We start from the raw sequence: 12,500 nt of genomic DNA on the forward strand, positions 1-12,500 counted from the left end.
TTTGGCTTTGTGTGCGGGTGCTGCATTTAAGGAGCTGTGTATAACTTTATAGAGCGTCTCAAGAAAAACAATTTGTTTGAAGCTTCACACGTGAGAGGAGCGGCTTCTGAGTACGAGGCGGTTTTCCTTTTTTTTTTTTCTGCCGATAATTGTACTCATCTGCCACGTCTCTCACCACGATATGATATTTTTTTGGGGGTTTCTCCTTTGATCCTCAAGTGAACGGACTGTCCAGTACTGATGCCATTTACAAAAATCCAAAACAGCAGAGGCCCGCACCTGCTCAATCAACGCCAACTCAATTTAAGGAAGGGCTGTTCAAAAGCTGATCGAAACCATCCAGTTTGGGAAAACCTATTTTATGCAGTAGTTTTTATTATTATTTTTTTTTTATTGTGAGAGACGTGAAATCCACACCACGAAATGAACGTCCCTTTGTTACCCTTTTGTTACCCGCGGCTTCGAAACCGTGCGTAATACCAATTTAATTGTGTCCTGGTTGGCCGTTTGTCAGCACTTTGTGTTCTTCTAGAAAATCAACTACTAGTTTATAAATTACGTGCGCGAAATTTTCCTCCGTGTGCACCACCAAAATACTTAAAGAAGAGAGAATGCGTCCGGGGCCTTGGGATTTCGAAAATGCCGTGCTCTGAAATTTTCACATCCGCCATTGGAAAGATAATTATTATCCGTCGTAAAAAAGAAAAAAAAAAAGAAAGAAATCACATTTGAAATTATCATTGAAAGTGGCCACGTTTTTCGGGGCATGTCTTGATGAAATAATTTCAGTTCAGTTCAGCATGATTGGATTTCATCTTTTCCAGTATTCTCAGTACTCTCGTTGTAGTACCAATTGCCGGCAGATTTTTTTTTTAGTTGTTTAGAGTTATACATTCCTGAACGATGTTTTTCTTTTCCTCAAAGCTAGCCATAGAACCAGCGCTTTCTATAAAATCATGACAATAAGAATCCAGCATATCGGTTCATCTTCGGCGCGATTAAAGTTCGGGAACTGGCGATTTTTTATTGCCGTGATCAAGAAGGTTAACACCAGATAAGGCGTGATATTTCAGCATACCAGTCACGATATCTAATCGAATCTAAGATTGAAATGGCGTTCTGAATTCTTTCGGTTCCAGATAGAAAGAAACAGAAAAAAAAAAAAAAAAAGAAAGGATGTGATTGATTGCCATTCAAATCTGAAGACCGCGTGGAGAAAGTGTTCCGGTTTACATTCGGCAAATCAAAATGAACGGCTAAAATTAATCCATCGTCTGGTTTCATGCGCGAGATCACGTAAAAGGCAGCCATTCTTCTTAGCATGGTTTCTCTCTTTTGCTCTCTCATTCGCGCACGGAAATTTCTTCGTACGGGAATTTTATGAAGCGAAGGCGGCTGCAGACCATTTTCTTTGTTTAGTTCATGTTCGTAGGCGCAAATTACAAACCTAACACTTGGAGCAACATTTCCACTACTCTAGAGGGGCATAAACTGTAGACAGTGCACGCTTTCTCATTTATCCAATCGCTCGCAAACACATTGCATTGCTAGTCTACAGTGGCAATACAAAGTGACGTTTCACCATGCACGTCGAAGTTCATTACCAGTACCGCGCCAGCATCGACCGGCCGGCGAAGCGACGAGCTCAGCAGCGCATGCGCAAGGCCCGACACCACCCCAACCGAGCTTCCCTGCTTATCGGAGAGAGCAAGTGCGCGTGAACACGGGCGCGTCTGAGTATCTGGATTTAAAAAAAAAAAGAAAAAGAAAGCGTTTCCGAGATATTGACAAAGACAAGTGGTCGCGGTCGCTCTGAATCTTATCGTATTATAGAAAACGTGGGATGGCGGCGCTTCCTCGAGGGTCAGAAAGTACAATCGTCGAACTAGGTGGCAAGTGGAGTACATCCTTTTTCTTGGAACGGTTTGCAATTGACTGCTTGAATGTGCCGACCACGCGTCGCGGGTCGCGTATAGAGCCAACCGTTGGCAAGCACGCGTCTAGCGTAGCAGCAGAACCGATCGCGGTTGCGATAACCCATCGTTGGCAGCGAAAAAGAAAAACACCCACACGCAGTTTGTAGCAATAACCGTACAAATCAATGTGGTTTTAAATATAGCTTCACTGGTCACCCAAGAAGGGCACCGAAACTTTCTCATGACGCACACCGCTGTAGTCCACAAAGAACAAAGCGCACAAAATAGATATGATACAGCCGCACCGCATTATTTCGTGTTTTCACCATTTCATTACTTTCGTGTGCATGCGCGCTAGGGCCACGCAGGCCAGGAGTAAAAGGCACGAAAAAAAAAAAAAAAATGGTACGCAATCCTAAGCTTTGACTTGACTGCTGTGGCACTCGCATTTGTGTTCTTTACCTTAGGCGAACGCAATGCGCAAACTGAACTGGAATTTCCAATAATGGAAATTCCTGTTTGGCTCATATTTGCGTTTTTCGCCCGAGCAAGCGCTTCACTGCACTACGCTTTGCCCCTTCAACGTGGCTACACTGCCCGGCAGGCGTGTTCTGCGTAGGGCCGAACCTGCAGGCAAAAAGCATGGGCGCCGCCATCTTGTTGAGAGCGGCGCCAGGGACACAATCGCGCCTAGCTCATTGAGTTTTCCCCCAAAACTGAAAAAAATTTGACTTCATTAAACGAGAAAGATGCCACGAGTGTCCCAACAAAAAGCTTTGAGGATTACCGAAGGGTAACTGAGGGCGACGCAACGGGCTCTGGAAAGAAGGATGATGGGTGTGGCGTCACGGGGGGATCGGAATAGAGCAGATTGGGGTGTGCGAGAACAAACGCTCGTTAATGACACCAAAGTTTAAACCAGGAAAAACAAATGGGCATGCGCAGGGCATGCAATCTGGGGGGAAGATAACCGGTGGCCATTAAGGGTTACAGACTGAATTCCGAGAGGAGGGAAGCGTAGCAGGGGGTGGCAGAAAGGTAGGAGGGCAGATTAGATTAGGGACTACATGGCGACAATCGGCACCTGACCGGGGTACTTGGAGGATCATGGGAGATGCCTTTGCCCTGCAGTGGGCGTAGCCAGGATGATGATGATGATGATGTTCATGATGAAAAGGTAGCAACAGGTCTTCGTAACATACAGGTTAGAAAGATGAGGCACCTTTTAACCCTTGAATATATTTCGCCACATTCGGGCATACGACAAGTTTGTTTTCGAGGCGCTCGGTCCCACTGCTGCGAAAATGTGTACACAAAGGCTGCACAGTAGTTGCCAGAAATCGGGCACTCTATTTTTCTTTCATAGGGAATCTTTCTTCCACTTGGGCAGCGGATTTCGGCGGCAGGGCGAGCTTGCGTGGGCGCGGTGGTTTACGGATCCAAGCGATAGTGAACTCCAAAATCCAGTGTTGGCTTTGAGTGGGATTCATATTGATTGCGAACCCCACGGCTAATCCTACCCCCCATCCCCCCAAGTGGCTCTTTACAGGAGACAATCATTCAGAGACATCGGACAAATAGGAATTCTGGTTCTTTCTTTTGCTTTCATTAATTTTTCTCGAAGCCCATAACTAGAAATTTGCTGGAGCGGCTGTCCCATTTGCGACGCAACAAGTGCGACGCTACACACAGATGGAGTGGCAGTTTAATTACTCTCGTGGTCCGCGAACCGGCATCGTTGCGTGTAGTATAGGAATGGTGCGTGTCAAGTCAGTGCTCGCGTTGAGCTTGTGCTCTTCATTTTGATTGAATGAAGTCTCACCTAAGTGAGCGGGGCCGATCCCGGAGGTAGTGCAATACCGGGCCGACCTGCGGCGGAGGTGAAGCAGGCTTCAAGCACTCCGCCAACTTCCAAAAATAGGTTTAATATCGTGGGTCCATATAGAACCCGTATCAGATATTAAGCTGATAAGAACAGATACTACACTTTGATCTTAGCCAAAAGGCCGAGAAGCGATGTCCTTCACTTCACTTCATTGTACTACTGCCTTGTGGGCGCCCTGCCGACATGGGTAACCTCAGCAACAGCGTGGGCAATATTATAAAATTCAGCCTGTGTACAGACTCAACGCTCCCTATCTCACGGATGAATTCGCAACGCCTCAGTCTTTCGCTGTTAACGAAACGCTGTCGCGTAGAAACGAGACCCGAGTGCAAGCTTGCTTGTAACGCGAAACCAACCAAGGCAACCTCGTAGAAAAACGGAACAGGCGAGCGGAAAAAAAACGCGCCAGGGGAATGCTTACTTCCGTCTGAATGCGACCGCTCAAGGTGACCTTCCTTGAGGGCTTCGTTTCAAGCCCGTGTGCAATTGTAATATACTACGCGCATTTCCTTCATTTCTTTTTATTTACCGCAAGGCCCACTGAAAATTTTGATACGGCACAGGCCGGGACGGATCGCAACGTGTCGAATCGACCGGTAGAATTAGGTAGCATGCCCCATGTACGAAGACGAGCAACATAGAAGTGAATGACAAAATAAATATAGAAAACGCTGCACACTCCTTCCAACCGGAAACATAGAGGGGAGAAAGATCGCCATCTGAAACACAGGCATTGTAAAAAAAAGAAAAAAAAAAGTGCTACCTCATCATCTTTACCATTACCGTGTGTGTGTATGTATATATGCATGTGTGTGTGTGTGTGTTTGTGTATTTATATATATATATATATATATATATATATATATATATATATATATATATATATATATATATACGCACACATGCTAGCATAGCTTAAACGCAGCTGGAAAGCTCAGCCTTGCACAAGAACCACCCCCTGTCGCAAACCCCTTTGAAACATTCAAATGCCAAACACGAGTAGAGCGAGGTCGTTCGAACCTGGCGCCAAAACGCATTGGCGCCATCTGTGTACGGAACTAGGAAAACCTGCGGACTTTGCAATACAGAAAGAAAGGTAGATGGCGTGAGCTAACGCTCCATTGCATACTAAGAACGAGAGTTAGTGAATAATGGCAGAAACGTCTTGGGAAGAGAAAAAAAAAAAAAACACGCAAAAGTTGTTGGCTTGTGCAAGCACTCTATGTTACAGCGATTAAAGAGCATAGCATCTTCTACAACAGCAGCTACAAAAAGAAGAAGAACGTGAGAGAGGGAGAGAGACAGGCGTGTTTCTTTGGAATGCAGAGCATGCAGCACATACTATAAAGTGCCAAAGAGACGGGGAAAGCAGATGGCGCGAAGGTGTATGTCCTCAAAGCTTGAAAGCAATTTCTAAATTACATGTACCGAAGTCCACCTACTCTCATCAGGTTGCTCCCGCCTCCAGTGCGTTTAAAGTGAAATTACAGTCGCCTCAAAGGCAGACAGAGAGAGAGTGAAAATAGGTACACTTGCTTCGCGCAGCTGCAGCCGTTCAAATTTTACAGCAAGAGCACTCCCGAAGCAACAAAGTCCGCTGCCGCCTGGGCGCAATGCGCTCGCTTCAGTAAATTGCCGTGCTGGCCTCGGCAACCAAGAGGTGTAGTGCGGCAGACTGCTGCATTGTAGCACACCGCAAACCGTGCAGACGTAAGCGATCGCCTCGACATCGCTGCGAGCGCTCGAAGAGACAAAGTCCGAAACCACGTGTGCCGGGGCGGTGCGAGCGCGACGCCTTTGACGCAACTTTTGCGTACAAGCCGCCGCACCGCCACGACGGAATCGCTGGCATCCCGCACGCAGCTGCATTGTGTCACGCCGGCAATCGTTGAAACACCACGCAGTCGTCGGCGTCGGCCCCGACATGGTTGCGAGCGCTGGAAGAGACAAAGTCCGAAACCGCGTGTGCCGGGGCGGCGCGAGCGCGACGCCTTTGACGCAACTTTTGCGTACAAGCCGCCGCACGGACACGACGGAGCCGGTGTCACCCTGCAGAGGGCTGCACTATAGCACGCCGGGAACCGGCAAAGAACCGCGCAGACGTCGTCGTTGGCCGCGGCGTTGCCGCGAGCACGCGAAGAGACAAAGTCCGAAAGGACGTCAGCCGGGGCGTCGAGCACGCCGCCCGCACTGTTCGCACGCGTGCTCGGAAATGGCGAAGGGGCCGCGCTAGCGTGCCTTGAATCGGTGAGCGGCGGTACCGCGGCGATCGCCAGAGCTCGAATCCGCCCTGCAAAAGCCAAATATTGGCGCTCGGCTCGGCGCAGTACGCCGCCGCGTCGCACGAGTACGGCCCCATGGAGGTCTGGGCACTTATCGCTGCTACTGTAAGGGGCCGTACGGCCCCGGCCGACATTGTACCGTAGTGCGATTTTCGGCTTGCGCGTGCTCGTGGCGTAGTCCGCGCACCGTTCCGACGTCGACAATCGTGCCCACGACTACGCGAGCGCTGGAAGAGACAAAGTCCGAAACCGCGTGTGCCGGGGCGGCGCGAGCGCGACGCCTTTGACGCAACTTTTGCGTACAAGCCGCCGCACGGACACGACGGAGCCGGTGTCGCCCTGCAGAGGGCTGCACTATAGCACGCCGGGAACCGGCAAAGAACCGCGCAGACGTCGTCGTTGGCCGCGGCGTTGCCGCGAGCACGCGAAGAGACAAAGTCCGAAACGACGTCAGCCGGGGCGTCGAGCACGCCGCCCGCACTGTTCGCACGCGTGCTCGGAAATGGCGAAGGGGCCGCGCTAGCGTGCCTTGAATCGGTGAGCGGCGGTACCGCGGCGATAGCCAGAGCTCGAATCCGCCCTGCAAAAGCCAAATATTGGCGCTCGGCTCGGCGCAGTACGCCGCCGCGTCGCACGAGTACGGCCCCATGGAGGTCTGGGCACTTATCGCTGCTACTGTAAGGGGCCGTACGGCCCCGGCCGACATTGTACCGTAGTGCGATTTTCGTCTTGCGCGTGCTCGTGGCGGTGTCCGCGCACCGTTCCGACGTCGACAATCGTGCCCACGACTACGCGAGCGCTGGAAGAGACAAAGTCCGAAACCGCGTGTGCCGGGGCGGCGCGAGCGCGACGCCTTTGACACAACTTTTGCGTACAAGCCGCCGCACGGACACGACGGAATCGCTGGCATCCCGCACGCAGCTGCATTGTGTCACGCCGGCAATCGTTGAAACACCACGCAGTCGTCGGCGTCGGCCCCGACATGGTTGCGAGCGCTGGAAGAGACAAAGTCCGAAACCGCGTGTGCCGGGGCGGCGCGAGCGCGACGCCTTTGACGCAACTTTTGCGTACAAGCCGCCGCACGGACACGACGGAGCCGGTGTCGCCCTGCAGAGGGCTGCACTATAGCACGCCGGGAACCGGCAAAGAACCGCGCAGACGTCGTCGTTGGCCGCGGCGTTGCCGCGAGCACGCGAAGAGACAAAGTCCGAAACGACGTCAGCCGGGGCGTCGAGCACGCCGCCCGCACTGTTCGCACGCGTGCTCGGAAATGGCGAAGGGGCCGCGCTAGCGTGCCTTGAATCGGTGAGCGGCGGTACCGCGGCGATCGCCAGAGCTCGAATCCGCCCTGCAAAAGCCAAATATTGGCGCTCGGCTCGGCGCAGTACGCCGCCGCGTCGCACGAGTACGGCCCCATGGAGGTCTGGGCACTTATCGCTGCTACTGTAAGGGGCCGTACGGCCCCGGCCGACATTGTACCGTAGTGCGATTTTCGTCTTGCGCGTGCTCGTGGCGGTGTCCGCGCACCGTTGCGACGTCGACAATCGTGCCCACGACTACGCGAGCGCTGGAAGAGACAAAGTCCGAAACCGCGTGTGCCGGGGCGGCGCGAGCGCGACGCCTTTGACGCAACTTTTGCGTACAAGCCGCCGCACGGCCACGACGGAGCCGGTGTCACCCTGCAGAGGGCTGCACTGTAGCACGCCGGGAACCGGCAAAGAACCGCGCAGACGTCGTCGTTGGCCGCGGCGTTGCCGCGAGCACGCGAAGAGACAAAGTCCGAAACGACGTCAGCCGGGGCGTCGAGCACGCCGCCCGCACTGTTCGCACGCGTGCTCGGAAATGGCGAAGGGGCCGCGCTAGCGTGCCTTGAATCGGTGAGCGGCGGTACCGCGGCGATCGCCAGAGCTCGAATCCGCCCTGCAAAAGCCAAATATTGGCGCTCGGCTCGGCGCAGTACGCCGCCGCGTCGCACGAGTACGGCCCCATGGAGGTCTGGGCACTTATCGCTGCTACTGTAAGGGGCCGTACGGCCCCGGCCGACATTGTACCGTAGTGCGATTTTCGTCTTGCGCGTGCTCGTGGCGGTGTCCGCGCACCGTTGCGACGTCGACAATCGTGCCCACGACTACGCGAGCGCTGGAAGAGACAAAGTCCGAAACCGCGTGTGCCGGGGCGGCGCGAGCGCGACGCCTTTGACGCAACTTTTGCGTACAAGCCGCCGCACGGCCACGACGGAGCCGGTGTCACCCTGCAGAGGGCTGCACTGTAGCACGCCGGGAACCGGCAAAGAACCGCGCAGACGTCGTCGTTGGCCGCGGCGTTGCCGCGAGCACGCGAAGAGACAAAGTCCGAAACGACGTCAGCCGGGGCGTCGAGCACGCCGCCCGCACTGTTCGCACTCGTGCTCGGAAATGGCGAAGGGGCCGTGCTAGCGTGCCTCGAATCGATCGGCCGGGGGCCCCGTAGGGCGACAGACAGGCAATTGTGCAGGAAACCGTACTGGCCATTGGCGAGAAATTGCCGTTCGCGCATTCGGTAGACGCGCTGCGCTTTCACGACTTCGGCATTGTGCTGCCGACGTAAGCTTTCAATCTTGCTCGCGGCGTTACGAGGCGGCACGATTTTCGCCAAACGCTCGTCGAAAGTGGCACGAGTACGGCCCCATGGAGGTCTGGGTACTTATCGCTGCTATTATATGGGGGTCCCAGAGAGCAGTCGCCCCCAAAGCGACCTGGGTGTTTGATATGCGGCGGGCTTCGTGCCCGTCAAGCGTGTCCCCGGTATCGCTCCCGTGGATCCCACAGCTGACGTCTGCAGCCTCATCCGCTTGATGCGTTAGGGGCTGGTTGTCGGACGACGCTTTTTCCACGATATCGAAGTGTGTTCCGCATCGTCCTCGGACGAATCAAATACGAAAGCGCCGAAGGCGCGGGCGTGACCCGTCGCCTAGCGGCTTTGCCGTCTCGGCTACGTTGCAAGTGTCGGTCGGTCCACCAGTGCTGCGGGCTCGAGAGAAACCGCAAGCCGCGATCGAGTCGACACAACCGGTCTATCGAGAATGTTGCGTGCTTCTTGCCGCGTGGCGATACCCGGCCCTGCGGGGAGGGCGCCGTAGCGAGCTCGAACGCCGTCGTCTCGGACTGTGCAAAGTGCTACCCTTTGCGAGAACGAAGCGTGTTGGGGCGCCTGAAGGTGGCCTCGGCATCGCAAAAACGGCGTCCGGCCTGCTTGAAAGGCTGGACGCGCAGTTGAACGATTACCTGGTTGATCCTGCCAGTAATCATATGCTTGTCTCAAAGATTAAGCCATGCATGTCTAAGTACATGCCGAAATAAGGCGAAACCGCGAATGGCTCATTAAATCAGTTATGGTTCCTTAGATCGTTTCTTCCTACTTGGATAACTGTGGCAATTCTAGAGCTAATACATGCAGTGAGCCTGAAGCCCTTTGGGCGACGGGTGCTTTTATTAGACCAAGATCGATCGGGTTTCGGCCCGTATTGTGTGGTGACTCTGGATAACTTTGTGCTGATCGCATGGCCACGAGCCGGCGACGTTTCTTTCAAGTGTCTGCCTTATCAACTTTCGATGGTAGGTTACTTGCTTACCATGGTTGTTACGGGTAACGGAGAATCAGGGTTCGATTCCGGAGAGGGAGCCTGAGAAACGGCTACCACATCCAAGGAAGGCAGCAGGCGCGCAAATTACCCACTCCCGGCACGGGGAGGTAGTGACGAAAAATAACAATACGGGACTCTTTTGAGGCCCCGTAATTGAAATGAGTACACTCTAAATCCTTTAACGAGGATCAATTGGAGGGCAAGTCTGGTGCCAGCAGCCGCGGTAATTCCAGCTCCAATAGCGTATACTAAAGCTGCTGCGGTTAAAAAGCTCGTAGTTGGATCTCAGTTCCAGACGAGTAGTGCATCTACCCGATGCGACGGCTCGGACTGAACATCATGCCGGTCCTTTCTTGGTGCACTTCATTGTGTGCCTCGAGAAGGCCGGTGCTTTTACTTTGAAAAAATTAGAGTGCTCAACGCAGGCGAGTCGCCTGAATAAACTTGCATGGAATAATAGAACAAGACCTCGTTTCTGTTCTGTTGGTTTTTGGAATACGAGGTAATGATTAAGAGGGACAGACGGGGGCATTCGTATTGCGGCGCTAGAGGTGAAATTCTTGGACCGTCGCAAGACGAACTACTGCGAAAGCATTTGCCAAGAATGTTTTCTTTGATCAAGAACGAAAGTCAGAGGTTCGAAGGCGATCAGATACCGCCCTAGTTCTGACCATAAACGATGCCAACCAGCGATCCGCCTGAGTTACTCAAATGACTCGGCGGGCAGCTTCCGGGAAACCAAAGTGTTTGGGTTCCGGGGGAAGTATGGTTGCAAAGCTGAAACTTAAAGGAATTGACGGAAGGGCACCACCAGGAGTGGAGCCTGCGGCTTAATTTGACTCAACACGGGAAAACTTACCCGGCCCGGACACTGGGAGGATTGACAGATTGAGAGCTCTTTCTTGATTCGGTGGATGGTGGTGCATGGCCGTTCTTAGTTGGTGGAGCGATTTGTCTGGTTAATTCCGATAACGAACGAGACTCTAGCCTATTAAATAGGTGCGGGGTTCCCAGCACCTTACAACCTTCTTAGAGGGACAAGCGGCTCCTAGCCGCACGAAACAGAGCAATAACAGGTCTGTGATGCCCTTAGATGTCCGGGGCCGCACGCGCGCTACACTGAAGGAAGCAGCGTGTCTTTATCCCTGTCTGAAAGGACTGGGTAACCCGTGGAACTTCTTTCGTGATTGGGATAGGGGCTTGCAATTGTTCCCCTTGAACGAGGAATTCCCAGTAAGCGCGAGTCATAAGCTCGCGTTGATTACGTCCCTGCCCTTTGTACACACCGCCCGTCGCTACTACCGATTGAATGATTTAGTGAGGTCTTCGGACCGATGTCCGGCGCGGCCTTTCGGTTGCGCCGGTCTGTTGGAAAGATGACCAAACTTGATCATTTAGAGGAAGTAAAAGTCGTAACAAGGTTTCCGTAGGTGAACCTGCGGAAGGATCATTACCGGATTGTGAAGGGTGGCGAGCGCCATTGTTTCTACCCCGTGTGGGTGAAGCAGCTCGCTGCGCCCGACGCTTTCCGCCGCTGGCCCCGCTTGGACGCGGGGACGGCTATACCCGAACATGCCGGGGACTGCCTGAATTTTGAGGGGCGCCCCGTGCCAAATTTGTTGCGCCCAGTGGACGCCGGCTGCAACCTTGGACGGTTGGCTTGGCCGCGCCCGCGGGTAGAAACGGCGTAACGCACACTGGGTGGGCTTTCTGTCCGCTTTGGCGCTCTTGCGCGGAATGGGAGTAAGACGACCCGACCTGCTGCTTTGCCCAGTACGAGGGGAACGGCGAAGCGTGCGGTCGGTCAAGGAACTGACGGTCGAGAGCTAATGCCGCTGCCGCTTAGTACACACACGGAACCGTGGTGCGAGCGCTCTCCCGTCCTCCGCGGCAAACGCTGCCGAGTCTGAAAAGGCTGGCGGCTGCCGGTCGCTTCCTGCGGCGAGTATGGAGTAACGACCCGACTTTGTTGCCACCCAAGTACTAAAGGAACGGTGTGGCGCTCGGTCGGTCATGGAACTGTCGGTATGAGGGTGCGGCTGCCAAGTACGGAAGGAACCGTGGCCTAAAGTGCTCTCCCGTCCTCCGCGGCAAATGCCACCGAGTCCGAAAGGGCCGGAGGCTGCCGGTCGGCTCCTGCTCGTGACGCGCGAGGTGTCGAGATCGCGGTTTAATGCGACGACGTCTGCAGGCTATTCGCCCGCCGCCGAGGGAAAGGCGGCGTTGCTGCGAAGTACCGAAGGAAACGCGGCTTTGCTACGTCGGAAGCGTTCTGCGGTTAGCGGACTTGTGCGCTTTGGGAAGGCGCCGCACGTCGAAAGAGGAAGTACGGACAGACGAGGGACTGTAGTCCCGGTTTCGAACGCACTTGCGGCCAGGCCCTTGCTGGCTTCGTCTTCCGCCTCAAGTAGACTTGTTGTGGCGCCGGCGCAGGGAGCCGTCCCTGGCACTGGCCGAGTGGTTTTGGAGAGCTGCGCGAGTACGCGCGCCGGGCTCTTGTCTTTCGTCTCAAGTAGGCTGTTGGATCAACAGCGGTTATGCTGCGGCGATCTGCCGATGCGAAAGTGTGTGTGTGTTTGAGGCCCTTCTATGAACCTACTGCTGACTGAAGCGAAGCACGTCGATGGGGGTGAAGCCCTGCCCGTGGCCGTGTAGCCGTTAAAGACTCCACAGCGGCTTAGCCCTAATCATGGCTCTGTCGCTCTTTGCAATTTTTAGTGGAGCGATGTGAACGTGCACACGAGACACACGGGTCCGGTGGATGGTTGGCAGGTAAAACCGGCTTCGAGTGCGCG

General features: G+C 54.1%; 2 non-coding genes across 2 annotated transcripts; one reads left to right on the forward strand and one right to left on the reverse strand.

Moving 5' to 3' along the window:
* Positions 1–3,742: 3,742 nt before the first annotated feature.
* On the reverse strand, positions 3,743–3,934 carry LOC140214810 (U2 spliceosomal RNA). The gene has a single exon (XR_011891737.1). It is a non-coding gene; the product is annotated as a U2 spliceosomal RNA (small nuclear RNA).
* Positions 3,935–9,343: 5,409 nt separating this feature from the next.
* Positions 9,344–11,158, forward strand: LOC140214804 (small subunit ribosomal RNA). The gene has a single exon (XR_011891733.1). It is a non-coding gene; the product is annotated as a small subunit ribosomal RNA (ribosomal RNA).
* Positions 11,159–12,500: the final 1,342 nt, after the last annotated feature.

The sequence above is a fragment of the Dermacentor andersoni genome, unplaced genomic scaffold (assembly GCF_023375885.2).
Source record: "Dermacentor andersoni unplaced genomic scaffold, qqDerAnde1_hic_scaffold ctg00000650.1, whole genome shotgun sequence".
Taxonomy (NCBI): Eukaryota; Metazoa; Arthropoda; class Arachnida; order Ixodida; family Ixodidae; genus Dermacentor; species Dermacentor andersoni.